The following is an 8,081-nucleotide window of genomic DNA, read 5'->3' on the forward strand; positions in this document are numbered from 1 at the left end:
CCCTCCCTTTCCTTCCTTCCTTCCTTCCTTCCTTCCTTCCTTCCTTCCTTCCTTCCTTCCTTCCTTCCTTCCTCCTTTTCTCCCTCCCTCCCTCCCTGGGACAGGCAAAGGTAGAGAAACCTTTGCAGGAAGCAAAGTCGTTCACTCTGTTCGGATTCAACCTTGAAGCTCTGTGTGTACTTTGTACTTCGGTTGGGTTTTTTTTTTTCCAGTTAATTTGGCACTTTAGTTGTTGGCAGCAATTATGGGCTGGGAATGAACATAATTCCCAGCATTGCAATAAAACAAGAGTTGTTTTAATTAAGCGTGTGCTTAATTACGGTCTTGGGAAGCCTTGGTCAGAACACAGACATAGGGGTCGTAAGTCGAGGACTACCTGTGATAGGGTCCTTCTGCATTCAAGCTAATGTAAGTGAGTTCCTTAGAGTCATCCAGGCATGGCCTGCCTCTCCCTCAACCTGGAGAGTCTTACCTGGGCAAAAGAAAATTAGCCCGGGAGTCTTTTAGGCTTGGAGATCTGTGGAAGGTGATAACACAAAAATTGCTTAAATTCCATTTCCATTCAAGAACTCCCTGATCAAGATCATTTCCCCAACAACAACGGGGGCCTCACGTACAGTTCTTGGAAAAGGCATACCTCTCACCTTTTTTCCCCTAAGGGGCCATTCGATCACCTAACATGGCTGCATTTTTTCCCCCTTTCTTCTTTCAACACCGTCAACCTCAGGGTCACACCTGGCTATTTTATAGATGGGGGAAACTACAAAGGGGTCAATCTATTCTCCAAAGCACCTGAGGCCAACAACAAGAAGCAATGGAGGGGAACTAATCAGAGAGAGAGAAACAACCTGAAAAGAGGGAGAAATTTTCTGGCAGCGAGAACAATCGAATAACAATAGCCCTTAGACTTATATACCGCTTCACAGGGCTTTTACAGCCCTCTCTAAGCGGTTTACAGAGTCAGCATATTGCCCCCTAACAATCTGGGTCCTCATTTGACGCCCCTCGGAAGGACGGAAGGCGGAATCAACCTTGAGCCTGGTGAGATTCGAACTGCCAAATTGCCGGCAGGCAGCAGAAGGAGCCTGCAGTACTGCAGTCTCACCACTGCACCACCACGGCTCATAAGATTTAATTATGATTAATTGAAGTTGTGGGTGCTCTGATACTGCAGGTTTTTAAGACTGGACAGTCATTTGTCTGAAATGGTATGAAGGTTGGATTAGACGGCCTCTAAAGTTCTCTTCCAACTTGGTTATTCTGGAGTTTTATTTATTTTATTTATTAGATTTCTGTCACGTCCATCACATCCAGAGGCGACGGAACGTGGATGTAAAACAAACCGCATTCATCAAAGTTAAAATTAAACAATCACATGTAAGTTAACACAGCTGTCCCTTGTCTCGTTCTCATTTTCCTCGACTCGTGATATTAATACTTCCAATTTCTCAACAACGAGGAGCGAATGAAACAGGAGAGGAATAATCCAGTTCGGTTGTCTGCCAAGGATCTTGATTGCCAACTGAAAACAAAACACGGTGAGATAAATAGCTTTGGTATAAATTGCCAAGTTTCTTGTGTTGCAACAAACTTCCTTCACACTTGGCTGTATCCACTTGGCTAAAACTGCCATTTGTCAGGAATGGTGTAGGGTCTCCCGCTTGTGCGGGGGGTTGGACTAGATGACCTACAAGGTCCCTTCCAGCTCTGATTATCTGTTATCTGTTATGTCTCAGGCTCTGCTCCTTTCTGTAATCCTGGCTTTCGCCTTTAGTTGATAGTTGAACTGGTTAAAAGTAACTTCTTTTTTCCCCCTTTTCTTTTGACTAGAACTCTGCATCGTGGGGATTTAAAAAAAGATTGGGGGAATTGATCCAGAGAATGAATGGCACAAGCAGCCGGCAGTCAAGACTATGAAAAGGACATTTCCTGCAATTTCTTATGAAATGGGTAAGGAATTTTTCTGTGGGATCCTTCGGGCTTTTTGACTTGGCTGGTTTTCTTGCAGGCGTTTCATTACCAAACTAGATAACATTGTCAGACTCAACAGCGATCAGAATTGGTTATTTGTAAGCATTATCCCTGTTACACCCTTCAGTTGGGAAATGTCTCTTGTTCCAAATGATTAATGCCTTTGTTAATTCAGTAAGCTGATGACTGAGAAGACACATCCCTTCCTTTGCCACTCATCACCTGCTTGAATGCTCTTTGGCACCTGCAATTTTGTTTGACATTTCCCAGAAATGCATGTTTCATGAGGGCTAGAAACATGTTCTTATTTTTCTAAGTGAAGGCGAACGCTGAAAGAAATGAAGGCATTTCCCTTTCCTCTCGGAAAATCAGATAAAACCATAAATGTGGAAAAAAAAATTATGATAAGTGTACTAACTATGTTTAATGAATTTAAGAATATAGTTGAAACGAACTATAAGGATTGTTGTAAAAAGATTTAACATCAGTTTCTATGATTAATTGAATAGATTAATTTAATTGAAATTATTAATGATTTGATGTAACTGAAGGGGAAAGTGCCATGCAGAATCCGGCCTAAAATGCATATGTGTTATGTAGTTGTGAGGAGATCATTGTTATTAATTTTTTGGGTGATAATTAAAAAGTCAATTATTATTGGGAATTAAAGAGGAGTTAATTGAATGATGTGTAAGGTAAAGGGGTCGTTCACTCAAATTGGTAATTGTGGGGAATTTTTTTTTTTGAATAGTTTGAATTGGGATGGAATTTTTGAAATGATGAAATAAGAATATGCGATGAAATTGGAAACCTCACAGATAAAGGCAGACAGTATAATGAATATGAAGATATGAGAATTATTTAAAGTAAAAAGAAATAGGTTAAGAAATGAATAGGAAATATATAAAATAAGTCTGAGAAAAGTATTTGAGAAAATTTATAGAAAATTTATGATGATAGAATATGAAATCAAATGTGAAAGATGAATATGTAACCAAGGTCATGTTTGTATGGAAATGTGAAAACCTGGAATCATGCTGTTCACTAAAAAAAAAGATGTTTTTGAAATGTGAAAAAATAAAAAAAAATTTACAAAAAAGAAAGAAAGAAAATAGGATAAAATCCAGATTTAAAGGATAGAAAGAGCTATTTTCCACAGGATTGAGATAAAACTTGTGGGAACTTATGCCTGGAGCACTCTGAGATAAAGGAGTTAGTAGAATTTCTATTAGCTAACAAAAATTCAGGTCACCTCCGGTTTCGCAAGCGAAGGTATAAATAGTCAACACCTTGTACCCGTATGGATAGATGTGAATCAGCTCTCTTTAACGACATAATCTAAATAATGTTTACCTACAGCCATGAGTTGCTTTTCCTCCTGTTGTAGTTTCTGTTGATCAAACAACTTACTTATTAAAAGATATATATGTACATATCACCATGACTTTTAATCTGGCCTTGCAGAGTTTCACATTTTGGAAACACAAATAAATGATTCATGCTTAAACCACTGCTTAGTCAAAAGACCCCTTTTTTTAAAAGAAAAAAGAAAGAAAGAAAAAAGCTCATAACATCTTAAAGCAGATGCCACATGTCGAAATAATTCCTGTTGAATTCAGGGACTTTTTATGTCACCTCTGAGCCGTGGGTGGGATTCCAATTTTTTTTACTACCGGTTCTGTGGACGTGGCTTAGTGGGCGTGGTGTGGCTTGGTGGGCGTGGCAGGGGAAGGTTACTGCAAAATCCCCATTCCCTCCCCACCGCACTAACCTGCTTTCCAGCTCTGTTCTCCTGTGCAGGGCAACCAAAGAAGAACCAGCCAATCAGCTGGCACTTGGGAGGCGGAGAATAGAGTGGGGCGGGGCCAGTCAGAGGCGGTATTTGCCAGTTCTCCAAACTACTCAAAATTTCCACTGCGAGTTCTCCAGAACCGGTCAGAACCGGCTGAATACCCCCACTGCCTCTGAGCCTTGGATGAGAGCAACCAGATTCTGGGCATGTGCAGAGAATTGTTCTAGAATCTCTCGATCGATGCAGGCCGTGGTTTGAGGAATAATTATTCCCAGAAAAAATCTACCTAAAGTCAACAGAACTTCAAAAGTTGCTTTTCACGTGTGATTTACCTAGTGCCTGACAGGGGTACCTTCGGTTACAACAGGCTCTAAAACTGAAATTTCCAAAAATGGGGAGGGGGGGAAACGGGAAATATTCTAAAGGGCTGCATTAAAAAAAAAACCTGACCATCTTGCAACCGTGGCGAGAATAAAAGAGGCCACGTCCTCCCGATCTTATTTATTTTAGAGAGAGAGAGAGATATGTTGCATACTCTTGGCTTTTGTGCTGCTCCTAGCAACAGCTCATTATAGTCTTCTCTCGTGTGTACCTTTTCATAAGCCATTAACTTTGGCACCGCTCTCTAAAAGGAGAAAAAGTCCCTTCGCCTATCTCACGATCTTGCTTCAGAAACCTCTCTGGAAGAAACTGGCTGCCTGATAAATCAAGATTAGAAGCTCAACCTGTTTGTGGTGAGCCTTGTACTAAGCCAACATAGACACCCCACCCCCCTATATAGGAGCTTAAAGCAACAGCCAGAGGAAAACGGGCCAGCAAAGTTTGGGAACTGGGATAGAATTGGGATGCTTCCATCAGAAATTTTAAACAGAAATGCGAAGAGGTTATAATTTTATTTCTTTATTCATTTGCGTCGACGCTATAGGGCACTGCATCTCAGAACAACTAGACACGAGGACAGTTTTTCCCCCTCAGGCCATCACTCTGCTAAACAAACTAATGCCCACAACACTGTGAAGCTCTCTAATAAAGCTGTACTACTATTCTTCTTCCCATCATTCCTATTACCCATTACGGCTTATGTTGTTTATTTAGTATCCCAGTATGATTTATGTTGATTGCTTATTTAGTATCCTATGACAATCACTAAGTGGTGTATCTGATGATTAAGGATGAATGTATTTTTACGCTGACTGTGATCATGATATATCACGTATTGCTTGTATGTACACGGAGAGCTTCTACCCTGGGGACAAATTCCTTGTGTGTCCAATCACATTTGGCCAATAAAGAATTCTCTATTCTATTCTATTCTATTCTATTCTATTCTATTCTATTCTGCATTCTATTCTATTCTGCATTCTATTCTATTTTATTCTGCATTCTATTCTATTCTGCATTCTATTCTATTCTGCATTCTATTCTATTCTGTATTCTATTTTATTCTGCATTTTATTCTATTCTGCATTCTATTCTATTCTGTATTCTATTTTATTCTGCATTTTATTATATTCTGCATTCTATTCTATTCTGTATTCTATTTTATTCTGCATTCTATTCTATTCTGCATTCTATTCTATTCTGTATTCTATTTTATTCTGCATTTTATTCTATTCTGCATTCTATTCTGTTCTGTTCTGTTCTACATTTTATTCTATTCTATTCATTTTATTCTATTCTATTTTCCATTTTATTTTATCCTATCCTATTCTCTGTTTTATTCTGTTCTCTATTCTATTTCTATTCTATACTGCCTCTATCAGTTTTACAAATAACTGAAAGTGGCAAATATGTCCAACCCAACTTCCTTCTCTTAATTTCCCCACAACAACAACCCTGTGAGATGGGCTGGGCTGAAAGAGAAGGGGGGGAACTGGCCCAGAGTTACTCAGCCTAAGGTGGGACTTGAACTCAGGATCTCCCACTTTCTAACCTAGTTTCTTCATCACTAAAACGAAACTGGCTCTTTTTGCAGAACTAGGCTTATGCAGAATTTTACTGAAGCCTTGCAGAATTTGACTTACATTTTTTTTCAGCTCTGCAGAATTTGGGTTTCAGGTTTGAATTGCAAGTAGGACCAAGCTTAGCTGTCCCCCTGTGTCCAAAATGTCAGGGACAGGTATAGATACCTACATTAAAAATACGAGAAGAAGGAACATTAATGTATATTTGCTTCTTACCTACAAAGTAATAAAGGTGGGATAAAAATAAATAAATTAAGGCAGAGGGCTTGGAATGACGTCAGCACACATTTTCCCCACGTTTAATAGGGTCTTCTTACATAGTTTACATTTCTTTTTCTTTGTTTAAGATCCTGAAGATGGAGATAACGCAAACAGGAATGCCAATCATCTCTCTTTTGACCTACAATGTGATTGATGGAAAAAACTTCACTTTTATGGCATTCCCTGCTGGAGATCCTTTGTCCCTTGAGAAGCGGCTTAAAGCTGCCAGCAGCCTGACTGGGTAGGTTGATGTTTTAATGGAATCCCCTTTGAAAAATCCCCACAAATTTGAAAACAGGCAAATCCCAGTTCCTGTTCATCCGCCAAAGAAACGTCATTCTGCCCAGATCTGGCACGTGCCTGCCAGCCAGGCCTCGGTTTCCCCATTTTCTTCCTTTTGAAAGACTCCCGAGCAGCCAAACAGGTTCTGGGAAATAATTTGAAACCTAGAAAAACAGTTTATTACCGTGTATTTTTCCATTGCGTTTTGAGTGAGCTCTTGCCCTCCCATTCTCTTGAAAAGCGCAACCAGCTATAAAATCCACAGTTCTGGGGCTGAAAGTCTAAAATAACAGCCACGTACTTTCTGGAATACACAAGCACTGGGCCCTTTTTTTTTTCTTTTTCTTTTCCTTTTCAAAAAGAGAGCCAGAAACAAAAAGTGTCGTTTTAGGGGAAAATGAAAGAACAGTTCTCAAAAGGACTGACATGCTTTGAAAAAATGGGTTGGCCTGTCTGAAGCTTGGTGTGTTGCATGAAAGAACATAGATATGTCTAACCCAAGGGTCTTCAAACTTGGCAAGTTTAAAACTTGTAGACTTCAACTCCCAGAATCCCTGAGCTAACATGACTGGAGGAGGAACTCTGGGAGTTGAAGTCTACAAGTCTTAAAGCTGTCAAGTTTGAAGACCCCTGACCTATCACCTATCACCTATATATCTATCATGTCTCTCTCTCTCCGTACCTACCTAACTATTTACCTATCAATCTATCTATCTATCATCTATCAATCAATCTATCAATGTATCTATCATCTATCTATCATCTATCACAAGGGTCTTCAAACTTGGCAAGTTTAAGACTTGTGGATTTCAACTCCCAGAATCCCTGAGCTAACATGACTGGAGGAGGAATTCTGGGAGTTGGAAGTCCACAAGTCTTAAAGCTGTCAAGTTTGAAGACTCCTGGTCTAACCTATCAAAGAGAAGGATCACAGCTAACCCTGGCAGATTTCTAAAAAGTTAAGCAAGTGCTAGGCTTGGTTGGGAGATCACCAGAAGATCCCAGAGCAGTGGATTAGACTGAAAAAAAAATCAGAAAAATAATTTAAAGGAGGACATGAAACCCACTTCCATGTTACCACCAAGGAAACTACCCAACGAGTCTGTAAATTCTGTAATGCTTGACTCGAGAAAGACTTTATAACCTTCCAGTGACAACTTCTAGCCAACCGTGGTTGAACTCAAAAAGCTAATCAAGATTGAACTTGATACTCTAGGCCAGAGGCGGAAAGCCACCGAAATCTGAAGGCGGTAGGATCCTAAATATAGTACAAGGTTCAGGAACAGAAATAAGGCAGTTTGGGAGCTTGTCTCATGCTTTCCAATTGCAATAATTACCTACATTTCTGAGCACTGCAGTTTCACCACACTGGGTTGTAGCCCTCCCTCTTCCAGTATTAGAGCCAGCAGCTTTGGCACAGTCAAAGAAAAAAAAGATAAAGAAGAGGAAAAGGAAAGATAAAGAAGAGAAAAAGGAAAGATAAGGAAGAGGAAAGGAAAGGAAGGAGAGAGAGGAAAGGAAGGAGAGAGAGAGAAGACGAACGGAAGGAGAGAAAGGGAAGAGGAAAGGAAGGAGAGAGAGAAGAAAGGAAGGAGAGAGAAAAAGAAAGGAAGGAGAGAGAGAAGAGGAAAGGAAGGAGAGAGAGAAGAGGAAAGCAAGGAGAGAGAAGAAGAAAGGGAGGAGAGAGAGAGGAAAGGAAGGAGAGAGAAAAAGAAAGGAAGGAGAGAGAGAGAAGAGGAAAGGAAGGAGAGAGAAGAAGAAAGGGAGGAGAGAGAAAAGAGGAAAGGAAGGAGAGAAGAAGAGGAAAGGAA

The 8,081-nt window shown here is 40.0% G+C and overlaps 1 long non-coding RNA gene across 1 annotated transcript; it reads left to right on the forward strand.

The window, feature by feature from the left end:
- Positions 1–1,286: 1,286 nt before the first annotated feature.
- Positions 1,287–6,902, forward strand: LOC148129388 (uncharacterized). Its single transcript, XR_015745474.1, has 4 exons — positions 1,287–1,377; positions 1,460–1,538; positions 1,831–1,950; positions 6,075–6,902. It is a non-coding gene; the product is annotated as an uncharacterized LOC148129388 (long non-coding RNA).
- The last annotated feature ends 1,179 nt before the right edge of the window (positions 6,903–8,081 follow it).

The sequence above is a fragment of the Notechis scutatus genome, chromosome 16 (assembly GCF_049901735.1).
Source record: "Notechis scutatus isolate UNSWTSFEM ecotype Mainland chromosome 16, rNotScu1.2, whole genome shotgun sequence".
NCBI classification, from domain to species: domain Eukaryota; kingdom Metazoa; phylum Chordata; class Lepidosauria; order Squamata; family Elapidae; genus Notechis; species Notechis scutatus.